The sequence below is a fragment of the Schistocerca cancellata genome, chromosome 3 (genome assembly GCF_023864275.1).
Source record: "Schistocerca cancellata isolate TAMUIC-IGC-003103 chromosome 3, iqSchCanc2.1, whole genome shotgun sequence".
NCBI classification, from domain to species: domain Eukaryota; kingdom Metazoa; phylum Arthropoda; class Insecta; order Orthoptera; family Acrididae; genus Schistocerca; species Schistocerca cancellata.
Window position 1 is genome coordinate 381,358,194 of NC_064628.1, and position 23,521 is coordinate 381,381,714.

At 46.2% G+C, this 23,521-nt stretch overlaps 1 protein-coding gene and 1 pseudogene across 3 annotated transcripts in view; both read left to right on the forward strand.

Moving 5' to 3' along the window:
- The window catches only part of LOC126175085 (tyrosine-protein phosphatase 10D), a 337,665-nt gene that overhangs the window by 142,430 nt on the left and 171,714 nt on the right, over positions 1–23,521 (forward strand). The gene's annotated exons all lie outside the window — the stretch shown is intronic.
- On the forward strand, positions 6,486–6,603 carry LOC126177598 (5S ribosomal RNA; annotated as a pseudogene).

Below are 23,521 nucleotides of genomic sequence, written 5' to 3' on the forward strand. Positions count from 1 at the left end.
CTGGCCCTTATGCAAGCAGTTATTCGGTTCGGCATTGATTGATTGAGTTGTTAGATGTCCTCCTGAGGGGTATCGTGCCAAATTCTGCCCAACTGACGCGTTAGATCGTCAAAATATCGAGCTGGTTGGAGGGCCTTGTTCATAATGCTCCAAACATTCTCAGTTGGAAAGACGTCCGTCGACCTCGCTGACCGAGGTGTGGTTTGGCAAGCATGAAGAAAAGCGGTAGATACTCTCGTCGTGTGCGGGTGGGCATTATCTTGTTGAAATGTAAGGCCAAGATGGCTTGCCATGAATGGGAAGAAAACGGGACGTAGAATATCGTCGACGTACCGCTGTGCTGTAAAGGTGCCGCGGATGACAATAGAGGGGGTCCTAGTGTGAAAAGACAAGGCACCAGACCGTCAATCCTGATTTTCATTATCTACTGTATTTTGTGCTCATTTTCTAAGCTGTAAACATTGATTGAATTGGTTTAACGTTTTGAGATTTTTTTCTTTAGTACTGAATTCATCGACGGAATGTTCACCTTTTGTGAGCAAAAGTTTGCCATTTTTTATCCTTTATGGGGCCGTTTCAAAAATTACATGCTCTAGTAAATTTTCGAGCCATGTTGTATGATGTCCTGCTGCTATTTCGAGTGAAACCATTTTACGCCTATCTCCTCTTTCTGTCGGCTTGCAAGATCCCCTCGCTTCTAAACTGATACTGTTATTACTCAGCTTAGCCGCGAGTCCGTAGAGGTTGGTGTATGTGACGTACAGCATTTCCACCCGGAATTTGCGAGTCGGACCTTCCTTGATCCGCCTTGGTGGGTCGTGTCGTCGGATTTCCTCCTACCTGTGCGCGGTGCAGCTCTCGTAAATGTCGTCCCGTGCAGATTCTTCATTGGCGCATTGGATGTCTCCGTCGATTATCTGAAATTGCTGTCGATCAACTTTGGCGTATCTATTTACTCGAAATTAACATTCAGAATGCTGTAATATCACTTTTATTCCTATTAGATCAATAATGAAACACTCATGTCACAAACTACTCGTAACCGAGAGCATGGCTACCATCGAACAAGACAGGAAGAGCTCTTAACGCCGACTGCCGACTTTGGCGCGCAGTCCGTATCTCTTACTAGTTTCGTCACAGTTCGTGGATTTCCGATCAAGTTCGTACTTACTAAGATATGCATTTGTTAATGAACGGATGTGAATTTTAACGAGGCAAAATTATGATAAATAGCTTTAAACATCCAGAGGCTCCTCCTAGTATTCATGTTGTCATAAATGACTTTAATTATTAAACATAGATAAACCAAATCGGTGACTTTGGCGCCAAGATGGCGGTACTTCCCATTCATGTATATTTCCCAGGCTAACGCTTGTTGCCCCTGTCCAGCGCCGAGCCCCACCCCACTACGCGCATCATATGGTCGCTTCGTCACCTAGCCAGCCAGCATGGGAAATGCTCTCCGATTCATGGCCGGCTACGGACTACAGCACTTCCTAACTATCGTGAATACATCAGTGACACACAATAATATATTAAAACTGGTAAAAATGTCTTCCTCACGTAAGAGGCACCTTACAGGTTCTACTAATGCTTTTGACTGAGTAGCCGGCCGCGGTAGCCGAGCGGTTCTAGGCGCTTCAGTCCGAAACCGCGCGACTGCTACGGTCGCAGGTTCGAATCCTGCTTCGGGCATTGATGTGTGTGATGTCCATAGGTTAGTTAGGTTTAAGTAGTTCTAAGTTCTAGGGGACTGTGACCTCCGATGTTAAGTCCCATAATGCTCAGAGCCGTTTGAACGTTTGGTTTTTTGATTGAGTGGTGTAACTCAGCATATTTTTCTCTAGCTATTTGAAGTTTTCCTTGCACGTCACTTTGTTCACACTGTTGCTTTACCATCTGTCTTTCATTTACCAGACGCCAAATCCGGTATTGAAATCATCGTTTTGTCTGTGATCCTCTCCGGCGTCCAGTTCCCTCTTCAGCACATGTACTCACAGAATACTTGAATTTAAACCATCGCGTTTCAACGTCGTGACGTAGATCTTGAAATGCCTGGAATCGGTTGTTAAGGCAGTGGTACGAGAACTGAGTTGGGCCGATACTCCTTAAGGTACGTTTACACGGGCTCTAACAATTACTTATTGCCGACAATACATCCTGACATTGGCGTCCGGCAAGACTGCGGCACACAAATTGCAGCCACATGTACAACTAACACTACCGGCTATTGCTGCGCGCGGAAGGTTTCCGGGCAAGATGTGTTTGCATGGGGGCACAATACGGTCACACAGTGAACGAACGCAAGCTGCTGGAAGTGAGTGCGGCTCTACTGCTTGTACATCACAAAGGAATCGAGTTAGAATAAGAGAAATCGGGCATTGTGGACGAGTTCTTTTGGAAGTAAGTGGAGTGCTTCAGAGAATTTATCTCGTAAACTAATAGTGGATACACACCTTCTCCAGAATTTTACCAGAATGTCGAAACACGATTTCGAGTATCTTTCACAAACAATTGGTTCGAGAACTGCTAAAACTGAATCAAATATGAGTGTGTGCTAGTTACAACCCGACCGGGATCAGCCTTCGGTTTTTAGCTATTGCTAATTCGTACAGAAGTTCGGTGTGCTTCTTTAAAGTTCGCTATTCATTAATAACCGTCCCTGTAGCAAAAGTAAGCAGTGCTTTGGAAGAAAGACTGAACGATTTGTTCATCAGCATACGGAAACGCAAGTTATAAATATAAGCAACAAAATTCAGTTCTTGTATGGCAAGTTGAAACAAAAGAGAGGGAGAGAGGGAGAGAGGGCGATGTTTACACGATGTTTACACGAGCGTATTATAAACTCTTACTCTCGAAAATTTCTCTCCTTCTTACCTCCCTTGTGTTACTGCAGATCACTGATCTCATTTGTACTAAAATTGCAGTACACGCGAGGTGCCTATTTGCTTACACTGCCCCGAGTGGAACGCATAAGTTCTAACAAGTGTTCACCAACCTGCAATCTTCTATAGGTCGTGTATCCGTTATCTTGAGGCTGTAATAAACACTTAGCGAGGAACAAATAGTTTAGAAATAGTTAAATTTCCAATTAGTTTATTTATACGAGTGCCACTAGCTTTTTATTAGCAGAACACAAGGAACTGCACAATTACATTCCACTTTAAAGCCACAAATAATTTTCATTTTTCAACAAATTACTATCACACTGTTCTCAACTACATGTCCAAATAATCATACATTCCTAATAGAGTCTGACATCGACCGCGGCGGACAACATGTCTGTCCTCAGACACGGCCGAACCAGCTCTGATCTTACAGCCGAACCTCTTCTCCCGCCATCCAAGTTAGGCGCGATCAGAAGATCACCGAAGTGCTTCGTCTGCCTTTTTGTTTAGCAATTGTTTGTTGTTCTGCTGGTTATTAATTCTTATGAAATAATGGAATGATCACACGCTATTGAGAGATGTTTTAATTTGAAACGCAAGTAAATATGCTGTTTGCCCGCATCTCGTGGTCGTGCGGTAGCGTTCTCGCTTCCCACGCCCGGGTTCCCGGGTTCGATTCCCGGCGGGGTCAGGGATTTTCTCTGCCTCGTGATGGCTGGGTGTTGTGTGCTGTCCTTAGGTTAGTTAGGTTTAAGTAGTTCTAAGTTCTAGATGACTTATGACCACAGCAGTTGAGTCCCATAGTGCTCAGAGCCATTTGAACCAACCATATGCTGTTTATTTTGTGTAATATTAATAACAGAAAATTATTTTGGCGCCCACCTTTCGAATGCAGCAGTCAATCGCGGAGAAGGACCACAATTAGGCGGTCGTTCTCTCGATATCCGTACCGAACAAACCATCTGTCATCGGTACCTCACGCCACAGTGCATCATCTTCCCACTGCTGCCTTCTCAGCTGCTCAAGTAAGGACTTCCTGTAGCTGGATATGATGGCTGTCAAGCCAGAAATATTGTACCTGTTTCAGTATGAAGCTCAGAGCATGATATACAAACCATGTCGATGAAGAATCACCTGCGCTTCCACTCTTCCTGTGTAACTTTTTTTCTTTGCATTCGAAGACTTCGGAGTTTTTTTACATGCTTAATGAAGCGTGATTCCAAGCTCATTGGCAACAGCTTGCCAGCTGCCCTTATTCAGCTTGAGATTTTTGTATACATCACTTTCGCCGCGGCATAGCTCTGGTCATATATGAAGCGCATTTATAAAATTTCTAGATCCCTCGTACGTCCACTTCTTCATAGCTGTACACAATCACCTCACGACAACAAACAACTACAAAACTGTTGGCTATATATACGTGCTGTAACTTCCGAAAAGCCGGCCGCGGTGGCCGTTCGGTTCTAGGCGCTTCAGTCCGGAACCGCGGGACTGCCACGGTCGCAGGTTCGAATCCTGCCACGGGCATGGATGTGTGTGATGTACTTAGGTTAGTTAGGTTTAAGTAGTTCTAAGTTCTAGGGGACTGATGACCCCAGATGTTAAATCCCATAGTGCTCAGAGCCATTTGAACCATAACTTCCGAAAAAAAAAGCTAAACGATATTGCTGTCGCTCAGACACTCGACTCCAGCGCTGCCGGTAGGAGAGGTAGGAATCAACGGAAAGAGCGAGAGGGAAGCCTTTGCGGCAAGGACAGCGATACGAAATATTCTCCACCCTTGGTGGACAACCCGTCGGCAGTACTTTGGGAACTATCTGCAATATCAGCAATATTTCTCGGCAGTACTCTAACGTTGCCGTGTATTGTAGTTACATTGCAGCAGTGATGACGGTAAAGTCGTCGGCACGTGGGACGAGGCAGCTAACGTTGCCGTGCACTCAGACGTGATGTCCCACGTCACGAGACACAGTGCCGCCGACACACGGCACGAGCTGGTGACTTGATTTTGCGCTCTCATCGCTCACCAGCGACGGCTGTCGGATTTATTTGGCTAGCAATCCACACAGTTCTTTCACAGAAATGGATGAGCGTAGAATTCCTACCTTAGCTTTATTACATCGAACATTTCCTTACCTGGCCGTATGCTAGTCATGCTGTTCTCACTATGGTATACATAAATTAACATGTTAATGTCCATGACAAATATGGAGATACATGTCCACTCAGGAAAGACATCAGCTTATAAAAGTTCACCAAATCTAACACTCACTTCTGACAGAGAGCGCACTCGTATTTACGTGACATCAAGTATTACAGAAATTATTTCTATTAATTTCATGTGAAACTCCGACAATCTTTTGGAAAACGCGAAGGTGAAAAAATGTTGGATATAGCGGAACACCTACCCGTGTCCAATCTACTGCTGATTTTTTGTCACTGTGCCTCAACCAACTACACGAGGCTGAAACACGCCTTACGTATCTCCTTTCTTTGTATTTTATTGTCAGAAATGTTATTCGTTCTTAATTATGTAATAAATCAGAATAAGAACGATATATTTTCACCAATCTTAAATGGGTCGTTGCTTTAAAACGTTTTACTCTCACTACTCACGAGCTATAACAGGAAATAACTAAATACGGAAATTCTTTAACCACCAGTATGACTTTTCCAGAGACATTCAACATGCTGGTGTTGTTATTGTTGTTGTTGTTATGTTGTCTTCAGTCCAGAGACTGGTTTGATGCAGCCTTCCATGCTACACTATCTCGTGCAAGCTTCCTCATCTCCGAGTAACTACTGCAACCTACATATTTTAGAATCTGCTTAGTGTATTCACCTCTTGGTCTCCCTCTACGATTTTTACCCTCCCCGCTTCCCTCCATTACTAAACTGATTATCCCTTGATGCCTCAGAAAGCGTCCTACCAAACGATCCCTTCTTCTAGTCAAGTTGTGCCACAAATTCTTCTCCTCCCCGATTCTATTCAGTACTTCATTAGTTACGTGATCTACCCATCTAATCTTCAGCATTCTTCTGTAGCACCACATTTCGAAAGCTTCTACTCTCTTCTTGTCTAAGCTATTTATCGTCCATGTTTCTCTTCCACACATGGCTACATTCCATACAAATACTTTCAGAAAGGACTTCCTAACACTTAAGTCTATACTCGATGTTAACAAATTTCTCTTCTTCAGAAACGCTTTCCTTGCCATTGCCAATATACGTGTTATATCCTCTCTCTTTCGACCATCATCAGTTATTTTGCTACCCAAATAGCAAAACTCCTCTACTACTTTAAGTGTGTCATTTCCTAGTCTAATTCCCTCAACATCGCCTGATTTAACTCGATTACAGTCCATTATCCTCGTTTTGCTTTTGTTGATGTTCATCTTATATCCTCCTTGCAAGACGCTATCCATTCCATTCAGCTGCTCTTCCAGGTCCTTTGTTGCCTCTGACAGAATCACAGTGTCATCGGCAAACCTCTCAAAGTTTTTATTCCTTCTTCATGGATTTTAATTCCTGCTTCAGATTTTTCTTTTGTTTCTTTTACTAGCTGGTGCTTAGAAACAGTTTATATTCATAAGCTGTGCCAACGGCCATGCCGCAGTGGTAACTCTGGTTCCCGTCTCATCACCGAAGTTAAGCGCTGTCGGGCTGGGCTAGCACTTGGATGGGTGACCATCCGGTCTGCCGAGCGCTGTTGGCAAGCCGGGTGCACTCAGCCCTTGTGAGGCAAACCGAGGAGCTACTTGATTGAGAAGTAATGGCTCCGGTCTCGGAAACTGACATTCGGCCGGGAGAGCGGTGTGCTGGCCACATGCCCCTCCATGTCCTAATCCGGCGACGCCTATGGGCTGAGGATGCCACGGCGGCCGGTCAGCACGGTTGTTGGGCTTTCCAAGGCCTGTTCGGACGGAGTTTAGTATGTATTCATAGGCTGTAACTTGTAGCGTTAAACCCTCGAATATGGACTTCTGCTGAACGCGACAAGTACGGTATGGCGTCTTGCTTTCTGCTTGTGAAGTAGGGAGCGTTCTTGCTTCCCATTGGTTCTGCTTAACGTGGCACGTTGCCGAAATATCGCAGAACTTATTTTGTGTTTTATGTGACGAAATGGCTTCTGAACAAGATAAAGCAGGAAGTGACGTGACGAAAGTAGTTGAGCACCACGTCAACGTTAGCTAACTCGTCCCGTGTGCCGACGGCATAACTCTATTCCGGGCAAATATCGACGTAAAATACGGCGGCGCACGTAAAACATAAAAAACAACCTTTAGTGAATTAACTTACAGGAGTAATAGGGATGATTACTCAAGTATACCCAGCTCATAGCGGGAGTCGCGGTGTTCGGACACAACCGGGAAATTGGCCTCGGCTGCACTGGATTTGCTGTAGCGGCATTGACGTCAGTGGACGCCATATGGCGTCGGGGAATGCTTGGGGCTCGGTGCGGACGGTGGTGGAGCGCTGCGTCCACGCCGCCGCCGCCGCCGCCGCCTCCGTGGAACCGGTTCTGGCGGTGCGGGCGCACCTGGCCAAAAGCGCTGCGACCTCCCAACTCTCAGCCCGCTCCTCTGTACTGCACCATACTGTACCGTCCCGTACCGTGTATAACCTTTCCCCACTCGCGAGCTCTGCGCTGCGCTACAGCGCAGGAGAACAAGAAAGTCGCGCCACTTTGGGAAAGTTTGTCAGCGACAATCCCGAAATAACGCACCAAAACGGCGACGGTTGAGAATGTATTGATGTTTCTGCTGATTCATTAATACCGCTTCCAAAGAAGGCATCTGGTGAAATGTACGAATATTACCGAACTACTAATTAATGACAAATACAGCCGCGCTTTATTTACAGAAGAATGGAAAGCGGGTGGAAGCAGATCTCGGGCAATATGTTTCAGTTCCGGTGAAAAGTAGGAACGCGCGAGGCCATAGCGACCGTCTTAGGAGATAAACTGAAAAAATGCAAAAGTATGTTTATAGTTTTCGTAGCTTTACAGACAGCTATTCACAATGTTGACTGGAAAACAATCATTGAAATAGTGAAGATAAAAGGGCAAAATATCGGGAGCGCCAAGTTATCTACAGCTTACACAGAACCCAGACTGCATTTACACTGAATAGCCAAAGAAACTGGTACACTTGGCTAATATAGTGTAGGGGCCCCGCTAGCACGCTGAACTGCCGCAACACGACGTGGCGCGGACTCGACTCATGTCTCAAGTAGTGCTGGATGAAACTTGGCACCAAGATGCTGCAGGGCTCTCCATAAACCCGTAAGACTACGACCGAGATTTGCTCAATAATGTTTATGTCTGGGGAATTTGGTGGCCAGCGTAAGTGTTTAAAGACAGAAGAGTATTCCTGGAGCTACTCTGTAGCAATTCTGGACGTGTAGGGTGTCGCATTGTCGTGCTGCAGTTGCCCTAGTCCGTCGTAATGCACAATGTACATGAATGGATGCAGGTGATCAGACAGGATACTTACCTACGTGTCACCTGTCGGAGTCGTGTCTAGACGTATCAGGGATCCCATATCACTGCAACTGCACACGCCACACACCATTACAGAGCCTCCACCACCTTGAACAGCCCCGTGCACACATACAGGGTCCATGCATTCACGAGGTTGTCTCCGTACCCGTACGCGTGCATCCGCTCGATATAATTTGAAACGAGACTCGTCTGACCAGGGAATGTGTGTCCAGTCACCAACAGTCCAATGTCGGTGCTGACGGGCCGAGACGAGGCGTATAGCTTTGTGTCGTGCAGTTATCAAGGGTACACGAGCGGGCATTCGGCTCCGAAAGCCCATATCGATGATGTTTCGTTGAATGGTTCGCACGCTGACACTTGCTGATGGCCCAGCATTGAAATCTGCAGCAATTTGCGGAGGGGTTGCACTTCTGTCACGTTGAAAGATACTCTTCAGTCGTCGTTGGTCCCGCTCTTGCAGGATCTTTTCCCGGCCGCAGCGATATCGGAGATTTGATGTTTTACGGGATTTCTGATATTCACGGTATACTCGTGAATAGGTCATGTGGGAAAATCCCCACTTCATCGCTACCTCGGAGATGCTGTGACCCATTGCTCGTGCGACGATTTTAACACCACGTTCAGACTCACTTAAATCTTGTTAAACTGCCATTGTAGCATCAGTAACCGATCTAACAACAGCGCCAAACACTTGTTATCTTATATATGCGTTGTCGACCGCAGCGCCGTATTGTGACTGTTTATATGTCTCTGTATTTGAATACATACGCGTATACCAGTTTCTTTGACGCTTCAGTGGAAAAAGAGTCGAAGGGCGTGAAACGGAAGCAGTAGCTGCGATGGGAATGAGACAGAGTTGTATCTCTCCCAAATGTTATTCGGGATAAAGATTGAGGAAGTAGCTAGTGAAAGTAACCAATAAAAAATTTGGAAAGAGAATTAAAATGCAGGGAAAAAGAAACAAAAACTTTGCAGTGTGCCGATTACATTGTAATTCTGTCAGAGACTGCAAAACACCACAAAGAACACTTGAGCTGGATGGATAGTGTCTTGAAAAGAGGCTATAAGGTGAATATCGACCAAAATAAAACAAGGATAATGGATAATTAAATCAGGCTATGCCGAGGTAATTAGATTGCGAGATGAGTCCCTAATAATAGTAGAGGAGTTTTGCTATTTGGGCAGCAAAATAACTGACGACAACCAAAGTAGGGAGGATATAATATGCAAACAGGTAACTGCGAGAAAAGTGTTCTGAGTAAAAGGAAATTGTTAACATCGAATATAACGTTAAGAGTTAGGAAGTCGTCTTCTAAGGTTGTATTGAAACTCAAGGCGTTCCGAGTGCTGGAGTGGGGGCTGGAGTGCTGGAGGACGCTGAAACATCGTATGTATGTTCATTAATCATTGCGCTCGCTAAGTAAGCTGAAAATAATAGTACTACTGTCTACCAACAGGTGAAAAATATGGCACTGTAAACAGTCAAAATATCAAATGTTTCCTATTTTGACGTCAGTGTACTGTTTGTCGCTTGGCGACGCGTGTTCATTTCTTTCGTGAAGTGACTGTTGGTATAAAGAGTCAACAAGATTGAAGTTTTCCACACGAAATGCAATGGCTGTTGGGAGGAAAGGCCGTGCACTACTGGTAACGTTGTTTTATCATAAAGGCAGCAATAGCAGCGCTACATCGCGGGAATATCGGCGACAGAGACAACTGCAAAGAGGCCCCATGTCAATAAATGAGCTAGAGAATATGATCAGGAAAGTTTGAGAGATAGGCGAATTAGGTGGTGCAGCAGGGAGGGGAGGCGGCCCATTCCCATGGCAGTTGTTGAAGTTGTAGCTACAGTCGACCGCGCGGCACGCGCCCCAAATTCTGCAGCCAGTGCTCGAGCTGTAACACGGGAATTCTCTCTCCCGTGGGCAACAGTTCAGAAGATTTCATGGCGCATTTTATACTGGTAGCCTTAGAAGATTCAGAACGTGCACCAGATGAAGACCTAAGATAGGCTACAATACCGTGACTTTGCCCTTCGTTTTAGGGCACGCATGAAAATGGATGACTTATGCCCAAAGAATATTCTTTGTACGGACGAGACACATTTAAGTCTGCACGGTGCCGTGTATACAAACAGCTGTCGCATATGGGGGTTATACTTCGCTACATTTTGTCCGGGAAATTCCACTGCACTCAGCTTACGTGAATGTGTGATATAGTTTAACAAGCTCCTTCATTCTCGGGACATTTCTCTTGGAGGAGACGACACCTAGCGGACCTGCTAGGTACACAGTGACGTCTGCATGTTATGAGGACCTGGTTGCGCAGCATGTGATTCCAGCGTTGCAAGAAAGCAACTGTATCCACACCACTAGTTTCGTGCAAGTTCGGGCGACGCCACACGTCTCTTGTCAGATCGTAGACTTGCTTTGAGAAACCTTTGGTAATGACCAAATAATCTCTGCCCAGTTTCAAGAAGTGTGCCCTTCCAAATCTCCCGACTTAAATCCATGTGACTTCTGGTTGTTTGGATATCTGAAATATCCTGTCTATCAGGCAAGTATCCGGACTCTTCCTGATCTGAAGAATAGCATACAACGACATATCGCTCTAATGACATCGGATATGCCGCAACAACTGTCGATCATGCCGTATTACGGATCCATGTTGCTTAGTCGGAAGACCATATTGAGCGTATGTTGTAACTTGTTACCACATCCTAATAAAAAGTCAGTACCACAATTACCATGTGTTTCACCGTTTTTCCCCTTTTCCTGTATCCACACAACATCGATTGCTTCCAGCGGCAAATTTTCACCTGGTGACACAAAGTAGAGCTATTATCTTTTCAGCATACACAGAGTCCTACGATGTATACAGTCCGAACTCCAGCACTCGGAACACCGTTACCGAGCGAGATGGCGCAGTGGTTAGCACACTGGACCCGCATTCGGGAGGACGACGGTTCAATCTCGCGTCCGACCATCGTTATTAGGGTTTTCCGTGATTTTCCTAAATCACTCCAGGCAAATTCTGGAATGGTTCCTTTGAAAGGACACGGCCGACTTCCTTCCTCGTCCTTCCCTAATCCGATGAGACCGATGACTTAGTGTGGTCTCTTCCCCCAAACAACCCAACCCCAACTCGGAACACCGTCAGTTAATTATAAACATCTGCTGTTTGTCTGAAGTGTTGTCTTGTACGAAATTCAAACGTGGACAGTGAGCAGTTCAGAGAAGAAAAGATTACAAGCTTTTGAAATGTGGTGCTACAGAAGAATATTCCGCTAGTGCACCGATTAATGAAGATGCCAGACCGCACTGCAGAATACCAAAGCTTATGTTGGTAGACCGAGTAACAAATCAGGTGGTACTGGATCGAATTGGTGATAAAATAAATTTATAGCACAACTTGTCTTAAAGAAGGTATTGGTTGGTAATACACATCATGAGGCAGCGAATAATCCTCAATTTAGTGGTGGAGGAAAGTGAGTGGGGGGTGGGGTTAAAAATGTAGAGCGAGACCAAGACCTGAATACAGTAAGCAGACTAAAACTGATTAAATTGCAGTTTTTTATTTGGAGATAAGCAGGCTGCCATCATCACATAAAACTGCAGAAAATACATATGCCAAGGCGAGGTTCATTGGTGGAATCTTAAGGAGAAGTTAGTTAGTCTATAGAAGAACTGGTTTACAAAATACTTGCAAAATCAATTATTTAGTATTGCTCATCGATCTGAGACCCTTACCAGACTGATGTAAACTCTGGAAATTTGTGATAATTTCCTATGGGATCAAACTGCTGAGGTCATCGGTCCATAAGCTTACACACTACATTAACTCGAGGGAGGACTTCGAACCTCCGATGGGGGAGCCGCGTGAAGTGTGACATGGCACCTGAGACCGCGCGGCTACCCCGGTTTACTAAAAGATAAAAAGAGAGCGGCGAATTTCGTCATAGGGTAGTTTAGTAGGCGCAAGACGGCTACGGAAGTACTAAACAGACTCCAGTGGCAGACGCTACAACAGAGGAGTTTTTAAGACAGTGAAATTCACTGTTGCCATTCCGAGGACGTACGTTCCAAGAAGAGTTGGGACTTTCGTGGTCTTAGATCCAACAAGGAGGAAATACGGCTGCTCTTGGAATCGCAGCGTTCACTTGTTGTCTGCCTCCAGGGAACAAAATTGCGTCATCACGACCGCTTTGACCATTTTTTTCCAGTCCGCTTTGACACCCCCCGCCCAAGGACGGCATTCACGCTACTCAACCGGGATGTCGTTGATTGTCAACCATCTCACTGAACACCCGCATTTTCTTTCCTCGCTTCACCTTTTCTCTTCGTACCATCTGCATCCCTCTTGTCATTCAGTGTCACCAGGACAAACCCTCCAGCTTATTGGTGAGCTCTCTCACCCACTTCTGCTGCTTGGTGACTTTAATGCGCACCATCCCCTTCTTCGGGATAGCAAAATGCGAGCTGGATTTCAGTTCCACTACCTCTTCCCTCGTGTATGTTAACCTCCGTCGCCGTCTGGGGCCAAGGTCCGTTCCCCAATTTCCTGCCTGACCGTAGCAAATGATGTCGTAGTGGACCCTATTGTTATCTCCAACACCTTGGGTCGCTAATTTGCGGGAATTTCGAACTCCACCCTGCCTTCCTCCATCGGAAACCAGTGGAGGTGGGCGATACCCTTTCTCCTCTCATAATCGTGAGTGCTACCATGCCGCTATTACTATGAGGGAGCTAGGTCATGCTCGCACTTCATCCCGATCCTCCGCCCCAGGGCCGGACAGTGTTCACATTCAGATGTAGCAGCACCTTTGTCTTATGGGCAAGCCCTTTCTCCTTCGCAGAGAGCACGTTTCCCAGACTCTGGTGTGAAGCCACTGTCATACTCATACCTAAGCCCGGTAAGGACAAACACCTTCCTTCTAGCTGCCGCCCCATTTCTCTCACAAGCTGTTTTTGCAAGGTGATGAATGCATGATTCATGCCCGGCTGGTATGGTGGCTCGAGTCTCGCAATTTACGAACCATGTGGATTTCGAGCGCGTCGTTCTGCAGTTGACGATCTCGTCCCTTTATCCATCGATGTCATGAATGGTTTTCTGCGGAAATCACAGACTGTGGCAGTGTTTTTCGATTTGGAGAAAGCCTACGACACTAGCTGGAGGACTGGTATCCTCCGTAGTCTCTATACGTGGGGCATCCATGGCCGCCTGCACCATTTCCTTCAGGACTTTAAAAGACCGAGTTTTCAACGCACGTGTGGGGTCTGCCTTGTCAGACACGTTTATCCGGGAAAACTGTATGCCTCAGGGTTCCGTCCTAAGCGTCGTCCACTTTGCTATCGCCACTATCCCTATAATGGACCATCTCCCTCCGGGCATGTCCGGCTCCCTTTTTGTTGACGATTTTGCGCACTATTGCAGTTCTTCGTGGAGCTGTCTCATTGAGCGGCGTCTCGATCGTCTTTACTCATGGAGCATCGACAGTGGCTTTCGCTTTTCCACTGCAAAACTGATTGTATGAATTTCTGGCAGTGTGATGGGTTCCTTCCACTGTCTTTACATCTTGGGCCCGTTGATCTTCTGTTTGCTGAAACTACGAAATTCGTGCGGTTCATCCTCGACAGGAAACTTTCTTAGTCCTCCCATGTGTCTTACCTGGCAACCCGCTGTATGCGGTCCCTCAGTGTCCTGTGTGTCCTCGGTGGTACTTCGTGGGGAGCTGATCGTACCACCCTCCTCCGTTTGCACGGGTCCCTTGTCACCGGTCCCGTGTCTGTTCGAAAGTGTGTGTGTTTCGTTTACGCATCACGTCCTTCCCTCTTACATCGTCTTAATACTATCCACCATAGTGGCATTAGTTTGGTCACTGGCACCTTTTACACTAGCCCGGTTGACCGTCTGTTTGCAGAAGCTGCCGAATTCCTAGTGTTCGTTTTCGGCTCTTGCTCGGGTAGCTCAACTTCACGCTACCTGCCACTTTCCCATTGGGTGTGAATCCTTCGCCACTGTGGCTTCGTGCGGCGGCCCGTGTTCGCCTTGGACTTCCTAAGGACACTACTCCAGACTCGCGTCGCTGTAAGTTTCTCGACCTTCGCACGGAACTTCGCGATAGTACCTTTGTGTACACTGATGACTCTCGAACTGACCGTGGTGTCCGGTGTGCTTTCGTCACAGGCTACATCGATTTTCGGTGTCGTCTTTCGGAACACGGCTCAATATTTACGCCCTGTATCAGGCCACGCGGTACATCCGGCGACACGGGCTATTCAATTGTGTCATTTGCTCCGACTCTCTGTGCTCTTAAGAGCCTCTGCGTGCTGTGCACAGTCCATCCCTTAGTGCAACGGGCTCAAAAAAGCTTCCACTTGCTCACTCGTGATGGAGCCACTCTGATGTTTGTATGGGTTCCTGGTCACGTCTGTCTGACAAAAAAACGAGGCCGCTGACGCTGCCCTTACCTAGGCCCGCCAGTTCTTCCATTCCTTCCTATGATCCCTGTGTTGTTGGCTGTCAGCAGGTGGTATTCTTTGACATCACCACCGGTATTCCCTTCATGGGAACAAGCTCCGGGGAATTAAATCTCTCCCAGCGACTTGTCCGACCTGATGTGGGCCCTCTCGCGTTGGGAGATGATTTTAAATAGGTTGCGTATTGGACACTGTCGTTTTAGCCATCGCCATTTGTTGAATTGGGATCCCCACTTTGTGCTCATTGGGATCATCCTTTGACGGTTCACCATTTCCTGACTGAGTACCCTTCTTTTAACCACTTACCGTCTAATTTATGTTCGCCATTCTGAGTTATCGGCCTTTTTAGCAAACGATGTGCGGGCTCTCGACCGCGTTTTACTTTTTATCCGTCGTAGCCACCAGAGTATTGAATGCAAGCATGCAGACGTGCATGCATTGTGTTCTGTAGATGCCGGATGGACTTCCGTGCCTGTTGCACTTCGTCGGTCAATGCAGGGACAGTTAATGCTGTGCGTGGATGACGCTAGAGTTGTCGTCCGATGATGTCCCATATGCGCTCGATTGTGGATAGATCTGGTGAACGAGCAGGGCAAGGCAACCTGTCGACACTTGTACAGCATGTTGAGTTACAACAGTGATTTGTGGGATAACGTTGTCCTGCTTGAAAACACCGCCTGGAATACTGTTCATGAATGGTAGCATAAGAGGTTGGATCACAAGGTTGGCATACAGATTTACAGTAAGGGTGCGTGGGATAACCACAAGAGTGCACGTGCTGTCATACGAAATCACACCCCAGACCATAACTGCAGGTGTAGGTACAGTGTGTCTAACACACAGACAGGTTGGCTGCAAGTCCTCAACTGGCCCCCTGCTAACACACGGCCATCACTGGCACCGAAGTAGAACCAGCTTTCATCACAAAACACAACAGACCTTTACCTTGCCCTCCAATGAGCTCTCGCTTAACACCACCGGAATTGTAGATGGCGGTGGTTTGGTGTACGTGGATTGCATGCCACAGGGCGTTTGGCTCGCACCTGCCCTTGAAGTAAGCGATCTGTGACAGTTTGTTGCGTCACTGTGGTGCCAACTGCAGCTCAGATTACTGCTGCAGATGCAGTACGATGCGCCAGAGCCATACACCGAACACGGTGGTCTTCCCTCTCAGTAGTGCCACGTGGCCGTCCGGAGCCTGGTCCCCTTGCGACCGTACCTTCCTGTGACCACCGCTCCCAGCAATCATGTACAGTGGCTGCATTCGTGCCAGGTCTTTCTGCAATATCGCAGAAGGAACATCCAGCTTCTCGGAGCCCTATTAAACAACTTCGTTCAAACTCAGTGAGGTGCTGATAATGGCATCCTGCATTCTGATGCAAAATTGAACCTGCCAGCCACAGTTTCCCGCTTTTAAATGTTGCAAGAGCTGCTCTGACGGTACGGTTTGAAATGTAACTGCCGTCGCAAAATCTTCCAAATTGTTTGTTTCGGTATTCCAAGATCGCTGCTTCTGCATACGGAATACTTTTTTGGACTGCCTACGAAACTTCACCTCATCTTCTCCATAGTTCCATCTAGACACTTCGTCGACCGTTACTTTTCTGTTTCCAGAGACAACTGGTGTTCCTACATAGTCGATACCAATGCACAGTGCTCTATTTGCGTGTTTTTTTCTTCCAATAATGGCATCCTTTAAGGCGTTAAGGCATTCTTGACTATCATCAATTCACCCCATCCAGTATCATAGGTTACTAACGCTCGTGACCGTTACAGAGTGTACTTAAAGCAAGCTGCCACACTTACGCGATTGGCGCCAAGTTTAAATAGGCATCATCTTTCAGATGCAGAAACACGCCTACCGACTTTCGTTTTTTATCTTACATTTCTTTTGTTTTAGATTTTTTTCCCGTCATTGTGTTACTAATAAGCTATAATAAAATAAAGCGAATCTGCCGATCGACAAACTACTACATGTGTACGAAATGAACAGACAGTAAAATCTAAGTATTATTATTGTGTCGACTAATGAAGAGGAGAAGGAAAAACTGAATAATTTGGGGTCATCATCCAATTAATTTAAGAAGAGGGGAGGATGGAGCTTTCTAAACGTTGTTTGAAGGGAAGGATGACAAAATATCCTCCAGTTACTTCCGAATGTCGATTTTTAATAGCAGGAAAACAAGTAGTTCAGAGAGAAAAAGCTTAGGACAGGACCAGCGAAAATGGCGGCAAAATGTACAGTCTGCTAATGTAAAAACAGGTTTTACCATAGTTATAATGTTAGTTTTTTATGTTCATAACTCTGGCATGGTACTAAAAGTGCATCAGTATTTCTAAATTGCATATAAGGAGAAAACATCTGGCTTACCATGAAACGACAAATGCTCTTCAGAGAACAATAGTAATTCAGTAAGCATATTAGAATGCGTAGTACACTACGCGGCTGCAGAACAATATTGTTAAGTGATGGTGGTGGTTAGTGTTTAACGTCCCGTCGACAACGAGGTCATTAGAGACGGAGCGAAAGCTCGGGTTAGGGAAGGATTGGGAAGGAAATCGGCCGTGCCCTTTAAAAGGAACCACCCCGGCATTTGCCTGAAACGATTTAGGGAAATCACGGAAAACCTAAATCAGGATGGCCGGAGACGGGATTGAACCGTCGTCCTCCCGAATGCGAGTCCAGTGTGCTAACCACTGCGCCACCTCGCTCGGTACTATTAAGTGCATAAAAGGAGCTTTCACAGTAATGTAAGTGAATTTGACCAGGTTTACACAGTTGAGTGTAGTGAACAGTTTTTTTCCGGACTGTTAATTTAAATCCAACTGCGTTCACTGCATGAGCAGTGTTTTTAAGCGCTTAAACAATTATTAGTTGTAAGAAAACAATTCATTGGCAGAATGCGGCACAGAAACATAAAATCTGGGTATATATATATATATATATATATATATATATATATGTGTGTGTGTGTGTGTGTGTGTGTGTGTGTGTGTGTGTGGTGGAAAAATTTTGCCCCTACTGAGACAAAAACCTGCGGGCGCCCCTGGTACGTTGCCCTCGGTGGCGAGTGACCATTCAAATGGCTCTGATCACTATGAGACTTAACATCTGAGGTCATCAGTCCCCTAGAACTTAGAACTACTTAAACCTAACTAACCTAAGGACATCACACACATCCATGCCCGAGGCCAGGATTCGAACCTACGACCGTAGCGGTCGCGCGGTTCCAGACTGAAGCGCCTAAAACCGCTCGACCACAGCGGCCGGCTCGAGTGTCAGTCTGAGACAAGGATGTCGTTAGGAGTGCTCCGGGGAAGTGTGACAATACCGCTATTATTCTCTACATACATCATACATAAATGATCTGACGGACACGGTGAGCAGCAATCTGAGGCCACCGAGCGAGATAGCGCAGTGGACGACGGTTCAAACCCGCGTCCGGCTATCGTGATTTAGGTTTGCCATGATTTCCCGAACTCGCTTCAGGTAAATGGTGGGATGGTTCTTGTGAAAGGGCACGGCCGATTTCCTTCCCCATCCTTCCCTAACCCGATGGGACTGATATCATCGCTTTTTGGTGTGTGTGTGTGTGTGTGTGTGTGTGTGTGTGTGTGTGTGTGTGTGTGTGTGTCCCCGGCGAATCAACCAATCTGAGGCCGTTTGCTGTGGTGTAAGGGAAGGTGTCCAGGATGAGTGACTGTAGCAATATACAAGACGACCTAGACAAAATTTCTTGTTGGTGTGGTAAATGGCAACTAGTTCTCAATGTAGAAAAATGTAAGTTAGTAAGATGAGTAAACAATGCCGTAATGTTCGAATACGGGGTTAGTAGTGTCCTGCTTGACACAGTCACATTGTTTAAATATCTGGGCGTAACGTTGCAAAGCGATATGAAATAGAAAAGGCACGTAAAGACGGTAGTGGGGAAGCGGAATTGTCGATTTCGGTTTATTTGGAGAATTTGAGAAAACCGTAGCTCGTGTGGGTTGCCTTCAGAACGATAGTCAGCCATTCTCGAGTACTGCTTGTGTGTTTTCGATCCCCGCCAGGCCGGATTAAAGGAAGACATCGAAGCAATTCAGAGGCGGCTGCCAGATCTGTTACCGGTAGTTTCGATTAACACGCAAGTTTTGTGGAGATGCTTCGTGAATCCAACTGGGAGTACCTGGGAAGACGATGCTTTTCTCGGGAAACGTTACCGAAAATTTTAAGAGAACTTGCATTTGAAGTTGACTGCAGAACGGTTCTACTGCCGCCAATGTACATTTTGCGTAAGGCCGGCGAAGATAAGAACAATTACGGTTAGTGCGGAGGCAGATATATAGTCGTTTTTCCTTCACTGTGCTCGTGAGTGGAGCAGGAAAGGAAATGACTAGTAGTGGTACGAAGTAGCATGCGCCGTACGTCGGCTGCGGAGTATGCACAGATGTAGGTGTAAAGAGCTGCATGGAACCAATACGTCAGTAACAAGTCCAACACCATAAATAAGTACACCAGCACCACATGAACGCAGTGGAAAATATTCTGTAACTACACGAAGAAAACAAGCTCGATGTTCTTAATACGCGTCGTGCCGGTTTTAGTGGATAACTAACAGATGCCCGACGTAGAAACTGTGGTGCTGTTATATTGCCTCGTTGATGCCGTGTTCAGTCGTGGCGCGCACACGGAAACGAGAGAAGGTAAAGCCGTGCGGACAGCGCGCTGTCGTTCCGCGAAGGAGCAGGTTTGCCGGCTGACGTCACCGGGCCTCGAACCGCTGTCCTCCGTGACCTCGGCGCGCACCGCCGCCAGGCTGCAGCAGCGGCTGGGGTTTCAGCTCTGCGCGCTTCTTGCAGCCGCTGCTGGGACAGGCGCGCTGCAGGGGCGCGTGGTGCGTCATCCGAGTCTTTGTTGCTGCCAGTGAGTGTGTCCGACTCCGTCCGACCCCATCCGGCGCGGCCACAGGTGAGTACCTCCAGTCCGCCCGCGAAACATCTTCGTTCGCTATGTAGCTGCGTTCTGTTGGAAGTAAGTGCGCTACACGTACAGTGATCACCGGAGAATCGCAGTCTAGTTTGTAAACAGTTGTGGTCTGTTGCGTATGCTTGACAGTTTTCCGTTCACACGCTGGGGACCGTAGCAGATGCACCTCCAATTTATAACTTTCGGATACTATCTTCGTTTATAGATTTTGAGCGTCAAAGTGGTTCTTCAGCATCATGGCGTAATTGCTGAAGCAGTAAGCTGCCATAGTTCTCCGTTTAACGAGAATAGATAAAGGATTTTATGGGCAGAGACTGCATAATACGACGTACACGGAATTGCTGGCCTGAACAACTCAACCTTCTCTTTGTAAAAAAGTATATAGTACAATGAAGAGGCACGCTAACAAAATACGAGTAATAAAACAGTATGAATGATTGTGAGATAATGTCAGTCGTGGTAATAGCAAACGTGAATAATTGGAAGGAAAGTGACAGTGACAAACAGTTTCCAATTCAAATGTCAGATTTGACGCTGAAACTGAAAAAAACATGGAAATGTTTGCAACAAATCATACTCCAAGGGCGTCATTGTCGTCTTAGCCTGAAAAATTTTGTATTTGTTAAGTACACGATTGCATTTTCGACCTTATCCCATTTTCAAGTAAACTTACAATTTTTTTATTTTTATTTTGAACAGTCGAAGGCGTCAATGAACTGCATTTAAAAAGTTTTATATGACTGAAACCCACCCAAAACTATATGACTGAAACCCACCCAAAACATAAAAAATGTTTACTTATGACTTATTATCTGTTTTTATGTTACATTCTGACTCAGATTTGACTATGGCAACTTTTATATGTTGCCGTACCTGTAACCACTTTCCAATTTGCGAAGCATTACAGGTATGGTTCAAATGGCTCTGAGCCCTATGGGACTTTACTTCTGAGGTCATCAGTCCCCTAGAACTTAGACTACTTAAACCTAACTAACCTAAGGACACACACATCCATGACCGAGGCAGGATTCGAACCTGCGACCGTAGCGGTCACGCGGTTCCAGACTGAAGCGCCTAGAACCGCTCGGCCACACCGGCAGGCAATTTGAGGTATTGCACTGCTGTTACATGTCTATGGAAATGATGGAAGGGGAATCATCCGAACTTATATGGCAGCTGAACTGGGTTCTTAAGCTGAAAGAGGGCTAAAGGTTACAGTAAATTTTTCAGAACACTGTTTACGCTTATTTCATTCAAAAGACGACCATGTTCTTCAAAACTGCAGCAAAAGCTAAAGTTTAGGTTGTTCCCACCTATTCCTTATCCTTCGAAAAGTCGAGATGCGGGGTAAGCGACCTGAGCACCACTGTTGCCTGGCAACGGTTTCTGGTCTGGTGACAGTGCTTCAGAGCCCTCGGATCCACAGCGCTGCGCCTGCGGCTAGGCTACACCCAGAGCGCGTTCTCCCTGAACTTTGTCATTCGCTGCTTACTGGCAATGAAGTCCGAGACGCGCTGAGCAGCTGTGCGTTGCTGTTCTTTTCCCTTCTCATTTAGCAACGATTTGTTATAGATATGGGTGTTCTCTTCACAATTTCTCCCAAACTAGTTGTTTACCGCAAAATCGTTCTGTAACATATTCAATGACAGCAACTTAGTGCTGGTCAAGGATAAGCTTTTCTCTTGGCGGAGGTCTCGCACAATTTCAGTCAGAGCCTCTATGTGACTCCATTTGAACAGGGAAAGAAGGTTTCTGTATATATTAGCATACTCCAACCCAACATGTAGGGAGAGACGTCTGTTTCACTGTAGATATTGATAGTCTACTTTCACTTTGGCGATTAGGCATTATGGCACACAAAAAAAATGTAGTAATTATTGTAACGACCGCAAATAAAAATCTTTGCAGCATAAAAACACATAAGAACTATAAATATTTTCGAGCAACGCAAATAACTTTGTTCACTAAAGAGCCAAAGAAAATGACACACCTGCCTAATATCGTGTAGGGCCCCAGCGAGCACGCAGAAATGCCGCAACACGACGTGGCTAGGACTTCACGAACACCTGATATAATTCTGGAGGGAATTGACACCATGAATCCTTCAGGGCTGTCCACAAATCCGTAGCAGTACGAGGGGGTGGAGATCTCTTCTGAACAGCACGTTGCAAGGCATCGCAGATATGCTCAATAAATGTTCACGTCTGAAGAGTTTGGTGGCCAGCGGAAATGTTTAAAATCAGAAGAGTGTTCCAGGAGATACTCTGTAGCAATTCGGACGTGTGGGGTGTCGCATTTCCTGCTGGAATTACCAAGGTCCGTCGGAATGCTCAATGAATATGGATTGATGCAGGTGATCAGACAGGATGCTTACGGACGTGTCACCTGCCAGAGTCGTATCTAGACGTATCAGGGGTCCCACATCATTCCAAATGCACACGCCCCACAGCCTTACAGAGCCTCCACCAGCTTGAACAGTCTCGTGCTGACATGCGGGGTCCGTGGATTCATGAGGTTGTCTCCATAGTTGTAAATGTTCATCCGCTCGATACAATTTGAAACGAGACTCGTCCGACCAGGCAACATGTTTCCAGTCATCAACAGTCCAATGTCGGTGCTGACAGGCTCAGGCGAGGCGTAAAGCTTTGTGTCGTGCAGTCAACAAGGGTACATGAGTGGGCCTGCGGCTCCGAAAGCCCGTATAGATGATGTTTCGCTGAGTGGTTCCCACTCGTGAAATGGTGGTACGGGAAAATCCCCACTTCATCACTACCTCGGAGATAGATGCGTTGTCCCATCGCTCGCGCGCCGTCTATGACACCGCGATCAAACTGACTTAAATCTCGATAAGCTGCTATTGTAGCACCAGTGAACGATCTGACAACTGCGCCAGACACTTATTGTCTTATATAGGTGTTGCTGACCGCGGCGCCGTATTCTGCCTGTTTACATGTCTCTGTATTTGAGTACGCATGCCTATACCAGTTTCTTTGGCGCTTCACTGTATTTGCCATTATGCCTGATCGACGCATACTTCAGTTCCACTGTACGTAATTCAAATCGTAAGAAGGGCAATACGCATTGATCAGATGTCTCCTAGCACGGCTAAGCATTTTATTATTGGAGCATAATGCATTAAAAAATAAAAAAAAGGTTCTAATGGCTCTGAGCACTATGCGACTTAACATATGTGGTCATCAGTCCCCTAGAACTTAGAACTACTTAAACCTAACTAACCTAAGGACATCACACACACCCATGCCCGAGGCAGGATTCGAACCTGTGACCTAGCGGTCACGCGGTTCCAGACTGAAGCGCCTAGAACCGCACGGCCACATCGGCCGGCTAATGCATTTTCAGATGATGTGTATTTAACCCACCACAGGACCAACAAGAAAACCACATACAAACACATGATTACGATATAAATTGTTCCGAAACATAGGAAATAGTTATATAGCAGAAATATACGTTGGCGACAGAAGAATCGTTCTGCAGTCAGCCGCATATGCCAGTTGTCTAAATTTCCTCAATAGTTTTCCTGGAAAAGACGTCATCGTCTCTTCAGAGATTCCCATTTGAATTGTCGAAGCCTTTCCGTCATACTCACATGGTGCTCGAACCTGCCGGTAACAAATCTAGCAGAATTCCTCTGAATTGCTTCGATGCCTTCGTTTAATCC